The sequence below is a fragment of the Callospermophilus lateralis genome, chromosome 6 (assembly GCF_048772815.1).
Source record: "Callospermophilus lateralis isolate mCalLat2 chromosome 6, mCalLat2.hap1, whole genome shotgun sequence".
Taxonomy (NCBI): domain Eukaryota; kingdom Metazoa; phylum Chordata; class Mammalia; order Rodentia; family Sciuridae; genus Callospermophilus; species Callospermophilus lateralis.
Window position 1 is genome coordinate 38,837,605 of NC_135310.1, and position 13,199 is coordinate 38,850,803.

A 13,199-nucleotide genomic window follows, 5' to 3' on the forward strand; every position below is an offset into this window, starting at 1 on the left:
TTTGAAAGATGTCTCTGTCAACTATCATTGCTTATTAGATCTTCATTACCACTCCTACATATCTAGGATTTACTTCTTTTTTTTTTTTTTTTTTTTTTTTAGAGACAGTGAGAGAGGGAGGGGGAGAGAGAGAGAAGTTTTTTTTTAATATTTATTTTTTAGTTATTGGCGGGCACAACATCTTTGTTTGTATGTGGTGCTGAGGATCGAACCCGGGCCACACGCATGCCAGGCGAGCGCGCTACTGCTTGAGCCCCATCCCCAGCCCCTACTTCTTTTCTTTTCCACAGTATTTTGTGAGAATATTTCAAGCATGTCCACTGCATCATTAATTTGAATTCCTCCAGGGTTACAGATGTCATTTATGCTCTCTGATGTGTATTTTAAGTCTTTTAAAGCAGTTTAACTTAAAGAAATCCTCCCTCATTTTGTCTGTATCTCCTTTTTGGTGATTCTGCTGAATTTTCATCTCATTTTATGGCTTTCTCTTCTGTTTCATAAATGTTTTAACTTCTTGTGTCCTAATTAAGATACCAAATATTTACATTTGAAACATTTTTTTTTCAAAGTTCTATCTCTTTCATTGGACATTTAATTCGATGTAACATTCCTCACATTGACATTACTTATTTTTTCAGAGCCCAAGATTTTTTTTTCTTTTTCTTTTTATCTACTTTTGATGTTTGGCAGTGTACTGTCTGTATGTGTTTCCCTTTGCCTTCAGAATTTATTTCATTTAGTGATGATTAATTCCAATTCCCAGACTCATAACTATAATCATTGGTTGGTGCAGAGTTGTCCCCAATATTTACTGTCTGCAGCTGTTTAGTGTCGCTATTTAAGATGTAATCTACTCTTACATAACATTGCCTGCTGTAAGTAATTGTGAGCACATGAGTACATTAAATACTACAAACTTCAATATTCCCTTCTTCCACAAACCTTGTATCTACCTATAACTCTAATGACTCACTTGAAAGAAGCATAGCTTTTAGAAATAAATGTGACCTCATCATTCATATTCTATTTCTACCTTGTTTGCAACAGTTTGCAGACTTAGACAAGAGATGGACAGGAATGTCCTAATGGTGGGGTTGAGAAGTGAATGTGAGAGAAAGCTTCAGTCTGATCACAAAACCAGCACCTGACACCAGGGATATAGTGTGTTACCCTCTTAATCATTCATTTTTGTTCCAATAATTTGATCCTCTTAATCATTCATTTTTGATCCAATAATGATGAATTCATTTTCTACCTAATATGTACATTCCTTGACATGTGATAAGTACTCAACAAATGCATATCCTGGCCTTTTCTTTCTGGTGGGCAGGATTATTTGGACTCTGGTAGTACCGTTGAGTGCATTATTGAGAATTATTTCTAAATGTTTTCTAAATTGTGGTGTTAGTTTCCTGCCAGTCTTAATTACCAGTCCCATTTTTTCAGTTTTAAATTGACGATGATCAGCAAGAAGATTTATCAGAGACTTCCAGCCTTTTTTTTTTTTTTTTAACTGAGTCATGTATATATGTTTCAGAAGTAATGCTCTGGTATTGCCAGGAAAGATACACCAATAGGCACTGAGCTTGAGAAAGCAATAATGTGTAGTAGGTTTTATTAACAATCTTAAGCCAAAGTGATGAAGATTTGGACATTGGAAATAGGAGATTTTGGAGGAGAATTAGGATATTCAATAGATATTTGTGAAATAAAATAGGAGTGCTTAGTAATTATGCATGATGTCTAGGAGAAATTGATGAATAAGAGGAAAAAGCCTACAATGACTAACAGATTCCAATTTGCACTATTGTTTCAATAACTTAGTGCAGTGGTGGAGTAGGTTATAGTGCAGGAAATTAAAAATTTCAGATTTTGATATATTGGACATGTGGAGTCTGCAGCATGTCCATTTGGAGATATTCAGGAGATAACTACAATGACGGACCTGTAATTTAGAAGATCAGTCAGGGTAAGAGATATGGATTTGGGAGTTACCAGCAATAATGAAAGGATATGTTGCATACGAAGGGACAGATGCCAGGAAAAAGCAAGAATATAGGTAGATGGATCAGTAGAAAATTATAATAATCCAGAAGAAATGATCACTGACTACTCCAGAGCAGTAGTAACAAACCAATTGGAGGGAAGATTCACATTTCAGAAAGCTTGCTATGTATGCACAGACAAAAATAAGGTAGGGAGGTAGTTAGGAAGAATCATCTGCTGGAAAGTGACAGGTGGAACTGAACACATAGCTCAAGGCAAGTTGCAAAGATTTGGAATGGCTAACATGAGCAAAGGATGGTGATGGTGGGGGACAAGAACCAGGCACAGTTGAGACAAGAAACCAGAATTCATAAATTTGTAGGGTAACAACTTTCAAAATATAAATAGCACATGATTGAGTCTCTCTCTCTCTTTCTCTAAACAAGATGGGAGGTTTTCTAAATAGATACTGCAAAAAGACCAGGTACTTGGAATTGTCAAAAACAACAAAAGTGTTGGACTACAGAGGTGTAGGCTATGCAGAGCAGCAACTGAAACAATGCATGTGGGGTGGGGTCGTTAACATTCAAGGAAAGAAAAGATGGGTAAAGGGATCAGTGATCTTAAAAAGGGATCAGTGACCTTAATTTGACTGAAAACTGGGTGTCTTAGCTTTTGTCAAATAAGTTTGGAAAAGATAAAATTTGCAATATTTATGAAAATTTGTTGCTTGTATTTAGATTTCACTTACTCATTGCTTTCCCATCTCAGACTTCTCTCAATATTAAGTACAGATCATATATGAATGAACATAAAGTGGCTTTACTGTCTGAAAAAAAGTCTACTGCCTTCTAGATAGGATCTTTCCATTTGTATTCATGTTGCAAAGACTACCTATATAGCTCTGATGTATATTTCTTAGTCACAGTTTGTCTATGGCCTGATATCTCAGTATAATAACCATCTAGTGAGCAACAGAGATGGCTATCTTAAGGATACACCCCAACAATAAAGAAATCACATGACTGTCAGATGTTTTGTGGTGACTGCAAGGACAGGTCTTCAACATCTATTATTATCCTTTTACACTGGCCATACTGTTGAAATTTTACTTGGATAGACTTTTTTAAAAAAATGCTAATCTCATGATGACAATGGATTCACAATGAGATTGACTTAGCAGCTTCTTTGTATAGGTGGAAGTGAGTGACCAAGTAGATGCATGACTGGAGAAGAGGATTATAGTAGTTATAGAAAAACCACAAATTATTATTACTATTAATTTTTAATCCAGTCTAGTTCTTATATGTCTGTAAGTTTACAATTTAATAACAGTGAATGACAGGAATGAATTTAGCCACTTGTAATTTTGCTTTACTTTCAACCTTGTAAAAGAATAGTAGTAATTATATACTTACTATACATGTAGCAATTGTATACTTATTATACATGTACATACATATTTATAAAATGTAGTTTATGCTGATAGGTTGGTCAAATCACTTAATAAATATGGCAAACTAAGCCAACTAACAATCTAAATATTTTTTTTTTTTTGGTGTGGTAATATCTATTTGCTTCTGTGATGGTCTGTTTCCAAAGATAACTGCCCACTCTGAGCTCCTTTAGGGCAGAAATTTTATGTTACTCATTCTCTTTGTATGCCATGCGGAGAACACTGATTTAAATATAGAAGATGATCAATGACTTTCCTAGCATAAACAATACAGAAGGAAATACTATAAACTAAAAAGAAAATTACAATTTAAAATATCATAAATTCTAGGAAAAAATTCTATTGATAGTAATAATCATACTATTTTGAAGCCCAGAATAATACCATGACCACGAATTCTAGTATGTAGTTGTTGAAATAAACAATTTCCTTTTTTCTGTGACACTGAGTCAAGTGAGTATATAAATCTGGTCTTGGCTAATTTGGTGTGGCCGGGAGGATGGTTTGATGCATTACATAGATTGGTTTGGATGGGTGTGCCATTTCCCTTTGTCTCTGAAGTGTCTCAGTTCTTTTTGTCCCTGCTTAAGCAGCCTCTTCCCAATAATGCTTTTGCTTTTGAGTGGGAGGACTTGTTAGACCACAGACTTCCAGGCTCAAGTTTTGTATATCCTGATGAAAACTCTCAAGTTTCCCTACTGAATGTAAACATCTCCGTGATGTGTTTAAGCTGAAGCTTGCTGAGTATTGGCGGAGATTTGCTGAAGCGAATAGAGTGGTGCATTTGTACTGATCAGGTTGATTGAACACGAAAGTGATAAAACATAATACTTTAAACTTGGTGGATATTAGGATTCTTGTCCCAGCCACCACATGCACTGTTACTTCCTCTTTGCCTCTCAGTCTCCTTTCTTACAGACTCTGGAATTTATTGGCTTCCTTTCCTCTTTGCCTGATATTTAACTAGAGTCCCTACATTTAGTTTCTTTTCTAATATTTTTGTGTTAGGATACTTCATCATCTCTCCCTGCATCTTTCTTCATCTATATTCTGGCATGGCAGCCCCAAGCTAATTTTAATGCTGATAACCTTTTAAAAAGGGATTTGAAAATATTTCAAAGAACCCCTTTGAGGAATGCCATATAAGCATGGTTCATGGTCTCTACATTTATTTTATTTTATTATTTTATTTTTTAAAAAAATATTTATTTTTTAGTTGTAATTGAACACAATATCTCTATTTTTTATTTATTTATGTGGTGCTGAGGATTGAACCCAGGGCCTCTCACATTCGAGGCAAGTGCTCTACTGCTAAGCCAGAACCCCAGCCCCTCTACATTTATTTTAAAAGGCTTACAGTACTAACCGGGATAAATGAATTGAGTATTGCTGATGTGATAAGTGAAAAGCAACATGTCCATACAACCCGATTTACATCATTACCTTTTGAGATTTGCAACTCTGATGAACATCCGAAGGACATTAATAAAAACCAAGTGCAAATTGGAATAGACATCCAGTATAACTGATGTGAAACTGAGTCAAAGGGGACAAAGCATAGGAATTCTAAACCCAAGTTTTATCAACTAGGGAAATCTGGTTTAGGATAGAGTTAATGTATTCAATGTATCTTTAGGTATGACTGAGTTTATTTTTAGTAGATATGCAGAAGTTTTTGAAAGTAGTCATAGAAGGCTAATGTTTTGGTATCTAAAATACAATAGAAAAACATTACCTGTAGCACTTGTATAGATTAGTTTGCCCTTTTAAGTTCTCTCACATCTATTGTAAGTCTAAGTATCACTTAGCTCCTGAAGGTACTTCAAAGAACAGAGGTGAGTCTGTTATGATAGTTTTTATAAGCAATCTATTTTTGATTATTTTTAAAATCCTTGTGGAGATTTTTGCCCTACTTGGAAGCTAACAAGTTAATTTGCCAGTTTCATGCATGTAGGCAGAAGACGTAGGATTCCTGTTTCAGAGACAAAGGACTGGATTATTAGCAAAAGCAATAGACAGATTATCAACATTTATTTTTTCATGCTGGTTTCCCATGCCCCAATCCTGAGAAGACAGTGCAAATAGGAGTTAGGTAATACCTGTACATACAGTGACACATTAAAGGTAAGGGTCCTGAGATTAGGGAACCTGAATCTTTTATCATATGCAGTAATTATTCCCCTGTACTACAATCGCTACTGTGAAGGTAGCCATACAGGACAATAACCAAACTTGCCCTCTCCTTTGGTCAGAAGGAAACATTGTTTGTCTATACCAATGCTCCCTGTTTTACAAATATCTTTTAAATCATGGTCTGTAAAAGTTACTCTGCTCACAGATGTGAAAAAATGGAAGAAACTCAGTTGTGAATTATCTTCCAATAATATAAACACTGTTTTTGACACCAGTTTGGCTTCTGTTTAATGTTCCCATGAGTAGGTGACTTGAATGGCCTCTCTGATCAATCTGATCAACAGAAGCTGAGACAAATCTGTTCAATTTGTATCATAAGGAATTAAATTAAGTGTACTATCAGTAGGACTCCAGGCGGCAGAATGATGCCAACCTGGAAGATTGAGTGTGGTTGAGTCTGCCATCTCCACTCAGCTAGGAAGGTTATTCCGTCCATCTGTTTTGTATTTTTGGAAGTTTTTTGAGATCTTCCTTATGACTTTAATTATTCCCTTTCTTTTGTCCTTTTTATTCCTTTACTGTGGTGTGTGTGTGTGTGTGTGTGTGTGTGTGTGTGCATGATTTTATACAGGAGAAAAGATAAATACATATTTTCTATCCATCATACATAACTGGAAGCTACATGGTTTTCTTTACTTTTAGACTGTTATTTATGGGTTAAAGAGCATAAAAAATTATTTAACTCTTCATTAGTGAGTGATGTGCTGACAGAAGTTTAAAACCGTTTCTCTAAAAAGTAAAACATAAAAAAACCCTGATTTTAAAAATGAGAAGCTCTGATTTTTGGCATTTGCCAATTTTTATAATTGTGTAAATCCCTTGTCTAACATAGTCAATATCCAACTACCAATGTGATGTCATTAGACACAAAGTTGGGAAGGGATGCACATCATGGATTATTACAAGTCAGTGTGACCTTTCTCCAGCATACCTCAGAGTACATGAATATAATACAACAAATAAAAATTAAAACAATAGTCACTAAAAAAAAGCCTCTCCTCTAGATACCCTACACTTAAAAATGCCTCTCCTCTAGATACCCTACACTTAGGTCATCGAGTGGTCTGAGAAGCTTATTACATAGTCTGACCGAACAGCAGTGCTATGGTGGCCTCCTAAGGCCCTAGGGTTTGATCTTTATCTTGGTAAGTGGTTCTACCTGTCCCTATTGAATACCTGTGGTAGTAATATACAGCCTAATATTCTTCTAACATGACCAATCTACCTACCATTCAAAAACCCCCAAATGGTTCTAGCAGCCTTGCTTCGTCCATTCACAGACAATATAGCACTATCATAAACATCTCACGACACACTTACTCTGGTTTCTGACCTCTTCGTGATCTCTTCAGCTTCTGACCTTTTGTATCGTTTCCTGTCTCTGTCTTCACTTTTGTTTCTTGCATCTTCTGCCCAATAATATTTCTCAGATAGTGACCGATAATCCCAGGATTATATGTGTTTTTGCTGCTTGGCTTGTATCTGTTGTTCGGTGCTCTGCAAAACAAATCTGAACGAGCCAGGCTCCTGGATTCTATCTAAGGCCTGAAAACTGCTCCACAGGATTGAAGTTCACACTGTTTTCACTAGCTTTTATGAAAAGAAGTAAAACTTTTCCCAAAGCATGAACATCCTCGATAAAGATTCCCAACAGATGGCCATTGAGCTTTTACTTGATTTGTATCTTCTGGTTTGACAGTCTGGTGACAAATATTGAATTGTAATATACACTCGGGAAGTGTATTTTTGAAAACGATTTTGACCAAGACCCAGGCCATAGATTTGAAACTTTTCTAATGGATGAGATGCATTAAAAGGTATGAAATATTTATTATTTCCATAAAACATGCAAATTGCCCAACCCTAAGTGCTTCAACTATTATTTGGGTTCTTAGAAATAAGAAGGTTTTTGAAAAGCTTTTCTTGAGTTAGATAGATACTTGATAATAAAAGACCACCAATATTTGAAAATATATAACCTTGAAAACCATAAAAATAACAACAACAACAACAAAACCCATAAAAATACCCCCATATAACAATTTGTGATATTTAAGCCTGGGGAAAGCATAGTCTGAGGACTGACATGATGTCCAATGTGAGTGATTGCATAAGAATTTTCAATCTATACATGTCTTTGTTCTATTTCCCTGTATAGTCTTAATATTCTATTTTATTAATAATTTTCTTATTTTGATTTTTTGATATTTCAATTTTACCATGTGATTTTGTTTATTCTTTTAAGTTGTGAATTAAAGCAAGTTTGGTACAAAAACATAAAATCTTCACTGATTTTCTCTTTATTCAATTCAACAGAGATGAAACACATTGGAAGAGAATATGCCCTTAACTATATTTCTCAAAGAGTCTGGATTCTTTCACTCTTTTATCAGAATGCAAAGAGACATGCTGTACTTAGAAATAGTACCTCAGAGTTTGACACTAGGAGAAATCCTGTGGATTGTTTGGCAGTCGTAAATTTTTAGAATCTCAAAATGTATTAAAGACTTAGAAATTAAACATTTTTGAACAAAGAAAAAAAAAACTGAGCACCAGGGAGATGAAAATAACATGATCAATACCATACAATTGGTTAATGACAAAACCAGAACCTCAACTTACATCCCACTATATCAAATTCAACATTTTTTTATACTATAACCTGCTGTTATTATTTTGGCTTGTTTGAAAATGAGTTAATGTTGCAGAACTCAGGAATGAAAACCAATGATACTTAGGAAAAGACAAGATAATGTTCTTAGGGAATATAGAGCTAATTCATGCTGAATTGCTTGAGGAAATTGAACTTATAACCAGTATGTAGAGACAGGTCACCAGGTTAAAAAATGAGTCACAGATCTTAAAAATTCAGGGTGTTTTGTGACCAATAGCATTTGGAGTTATACAAATCAGATAAAGATAATCAAATCTCATACCACAGCACATAAATTGATTGCCCCAGGGATCCAGCGCCTCCTTCTCTTCCTCCCTCTCCCGTATGAAGTAATTTCTTGGCTCTTAGAACTGTTTTCACGATTTATTCAAAGTGTTGCTGCCAGAGTCCCATCCCATTTGGCACAAAGAAGGGAACAAAGCCCCCAACAACTCCACTGCTTTCTACAAGGGATTTGACTCCCACTGTCTCTTCCTTTCTTGGCTTTGGGTAATGACAGATTGCAGAATCAGATGTTGCACAGAAGTCCTGATAACAAGTTAGAAAGATGATCACTGCTTGCTTGCTCTGTCAGGTTTCTTTTTTACTAGAAAGTTTACTATCTCTACTGCCAGGACTTGAGGAAAGAGTCCTAGCTCTATCTTCCCAGGTGTTTAGTTCTGTCTGGCAGGAGTGCAACTAATGATCTCCGGAAGACGAGACTGATTATCTCTGTAGGTCTATTAACTTATTTCACAGGATGTTAATATGTGTCAGTCACTCTAAGACTTCACTTAGCAAATCTTTCACACTTGGACCCGATCTGAAAATAAAAATCATTTTGACTATTTCATAATGGATTGTCTATGTATGTAATAAATCAAGCTCAGGGGAGCTTTCTATAGTAGGAAGAGCACATATGTACTTAGAACCAGAATTTTGTAATCAGAATTTGGAGTCTGAATATAGGTTCAGTTGCTCTAAGACACTTCTTAGGTTCAATATCCCCCACTTGTAAAGTAAGTGCAATAGTACTCTGCCTGCTGAAGAGTAATCTGTGAGAGTCAAATGGAAAAATGTACATGAAGATTTTTCTGTAAACCATATAGTACTATGGAAATGGAGGCTTTCATTATTACCATCTGAAGAATGTGGGAGAATTGAAGAAGAGTTGGTGCCACAAGCAATTGGACTGATTAAAAATATCAATTTCAATTTGCTTCCAAGAGATTGTGTATCTGACTATCTCAACACTGTGACACTATCTGTAGTGTGGTGTAATGACTGCCTCTCTTTCAGAGCATTCATCCTAATACTGTCCTAAGGGCTGTGTAAGTACATATAGGATGGTACATATATGTCAGTACATATATGTACATATATGTCAGTACATATATGATGTGTAAGTACATATATGATGGTTTTTACTGAAAGAGAATTTCCAGTGTTGAGGGACATCCCCAAGAAATGAGAGAATGTTATTTGAGTTGCACTCCGGTTCACTGACATTAGCTTGAAGTTCTGTGGAGTGCCTGATATGAAAGTGAAAGAATATTGAATTGGGACTCATGAGTCCCAGGTTCCAGTGTTCCTGTAGACTAACCCTGAATAACAAGAAGGACAATAATGATGGTGTGGAAAATGCTGACAATGGTAAAGATAACAGCAGTAGCAACAAGATCTTATTGAGTAATTACTCTGGGCCAGACAGTATGGTAAGTGCTTTATATGCATTAAATTATTAAGTCCTTTCAATAACTGTGTTATAATTATCCCCATTTTACAGATGAGAAGACTCAGAATAAGACCTGAAATTATCGATATTAAGAGCGAAGGTTTTGTCCTGATAGCCTCATTTCCAAACTCATGCATTTACTCAATCCTCTGACTAATGTTCCTCTACCTTGGCTACTTCAGTCCAAGGGTTGGTGATTATTCTCAAAAAGGGCTTTTCAACAATCAAAAAATCTTAACAACAAACAAACAAACAAACAAAAACAATCCAAATAATCAAATCAATAAATGGGCCAAGGAACTGAACAGATACTTCTGAGAAGAGGATATAAAAATGTTCAACATCTCTAGAAATCAGAGAAATGTAAATCAAAATTACTCTAAGATTTCATCTCACTTTAGTCAGAATGACAGCTATTTATTAAGAATTCAAACAACAATAAGTGTTGGCAAGGATGTGGGGAGAAAGGCACACTCATACATTTTTGGTGGGACTGCAAATTGGTGCAGTCAATCTGGAAAGCACTATAGAGATTCCTTGGAAAACTTGGAATGAAACCACCATTTGACCCAGCTATCCCTCTCTTCATTTTATACCCAAAGGACTTAAAAACAGCATACTACAGGGACACAGCCACATCAATGTTTATAGCAGAACAATTCACAATAGCTAAATTGTAAAACAAACTCAGATGCCCTTCTATAGATGAATGATTAGGGAAACTGTGGTATATTTACACAATGGAATATTACTCAGCATTAAAAGAGAATAAAACCATGGCATTTGCAGGCAAATGGATGTAGATGGAGAATATTATGCTAAATGAAGTTAGCCAATCCCAAAAAACCAAAGGCCAAATATTTTCTTTGATATGAGGATGCTGATGCATAATGGGAATGAGGGGAACATGGGAGGAATGGAGGAATTTTAGATAGGGCAAAGGGGAGGGAGGCAAAGGGAGAGGGCGTGGGGGCAGGAAAGATGGTGGAATGAGATGGACATCATTACCCTAGGTACATGTATGAAGACACAAATGGTGAGACTTGAAAAATTGTGCTCTATATGTATATTGAATTGTATATGTATTGAATTGCAGGCTGCTGTCATATATAACAAATTAGAATAAATAAATAATATTTTTAAAAGGGCTTTTCAAACCCTATCATTTTGTAGTTTGATTCTTTCTCTTTCTTTCTTTTTTAAATTTTTGTATAATATAGAACTCATGAAGCTGCAGTTTGGGTGTTCTTTACCTCTGTAGTGGAATCATATTGCCTGAATTTTCCAATGCATATTTATTGTTTTCTGTATCATTACTTATTGAAGGCCTAAATTCTGCTACTACTGTTCAGAGAATGAGTAAAGATTCAGACAAAGAAGATTTTTTTTTCCAAAATGAAATATGACAAATATATGAAATTAAGAATACTTCTTTACAGTAATGCAAGGATAGGGTATTTGGGAGTTGAGAAAGCAGAGGAACTTGGAGAATAGCAGGTATTGCTAGTACTGGTCTAAAGGCTCATTTAAAAACCCTACTTTACCAGCAATGAAAGAGTAAGTTAGTTCACCAATACAGTACTCACTCAATGAAGAATGTTAGAGTTAGAAGAAAATTTAGAGAACATCTATTCCCATAGCTCTATTTTAGAGAAAAGGATTTTTAAAAATGTAATAGGAAAGATCATAGGCTTTGGAGTTTCTCATATCCAAATATAAATACCTACATTGCTATATTAGCATTTTTTCTTTTAGAAAATTATTTGTTTGGGACTCTTTTAAAAAGTGAGAGTTGTTTAAGTTGAATATTTCTTATCTGAAATGCTTGGGACCAGAACTGTTTCAGATTTCAGAATTTTTAGATTTTAGAATATTTACATACACATAATGAGATATCTTGGGAGATGGGATATAGTCTAAAGAAAAGATTCACTTATTCCTTATACACATAGCCTTAACAAAATTCTAATAAAAATAATTTTAATATTTTTGTGCATTTTGATTGTGATCCAGCACATGAGGTCAGGTGTGGAATTTTCCACTGGTGGCATCATGTAGACCCTGAAAAGATTTTATATTTTGGAACATTTTCAAAGTCAGATTTTTGGATTCACTTTTTACACTATCTATCTCAGTAAGATAGACACAAAGTAACTAGAGGGAGTCTAATGAGCATTTAATAAATATTAATTCTCCTCCCACTTATATATCTGATCCTTCCTGAAAGTGTCCAATTCCATCTCACCAAGTTCCCTAAGGTCCTCTGACATCCACAGTAAGCAATGGTGCCTGTGCCTGTTGGAGGTTTGGTCTGCTCTCTAAGAAGAATTACAATTCCTATATTTATTTACTTATTTATTCACTTGTGCTCAAATACCTCCTTGAGCCTCAATGTGCCACATTGAAAAACAGAAAAAGTGCATCATGCAGTACAAAAGAGAGAGAGAGAGGAAGTTTTATATCCTAAAAAATACAAAAAAAAATATTGATCTCATTCCTTCAATCAGTCCCTCTTTCTTTAAAGAATTTTTCCTTGATTCCTTTTCTTTTGCTTACCATTTCACTGGACGTTGGTACTATCATTTGTTATCTGAATACTTTTGAAGATTCATTCAAAAGTTTCCTTATATTAATCATTGTTATTTCAATAGTCTTATTATTTTAAGTTTAAAATTACTAAAATAACTGAAAGAGGAGAAGCAGTAGTTTTGCTTACTGTTCCTCTTCTCATTCTTCACTTATTTCTTAAACACTGTCATTCTGAATAACTCTCTAACATGTAGGAATAACCTTTCCCTCTGTTTCTCCACAAATAATTCACAGTGTCTTAACATTTCCATTATAATGCTATGTTCATTCCTTCAATATTCTTATTTTACTTAAACTTTGTCTTCATTTTTCCAAGCATATCAATGCGACAAAACAAATTTTGTTATTTTGAGACCTCTTCTCATTTTCTATCTCCTTAGGCTTTCTACTCTTAATGTCCTTTGGATGTTTTTTTTTTTCCCTTGAAGACTCAGGTGTTGGAAACTTTGTCCTTAGTTCAGAAATGTGAGGAAGTGGTGAAACCTTTAAGAAGTGAGGCCGAGTGGAAGGCAGGCTATTACGTCACTGGGGAGGCTGCCCTAGGAAAGAATTGAGGCTGGTTTTGAGGAGTGAGTGAGTTCCTGTGA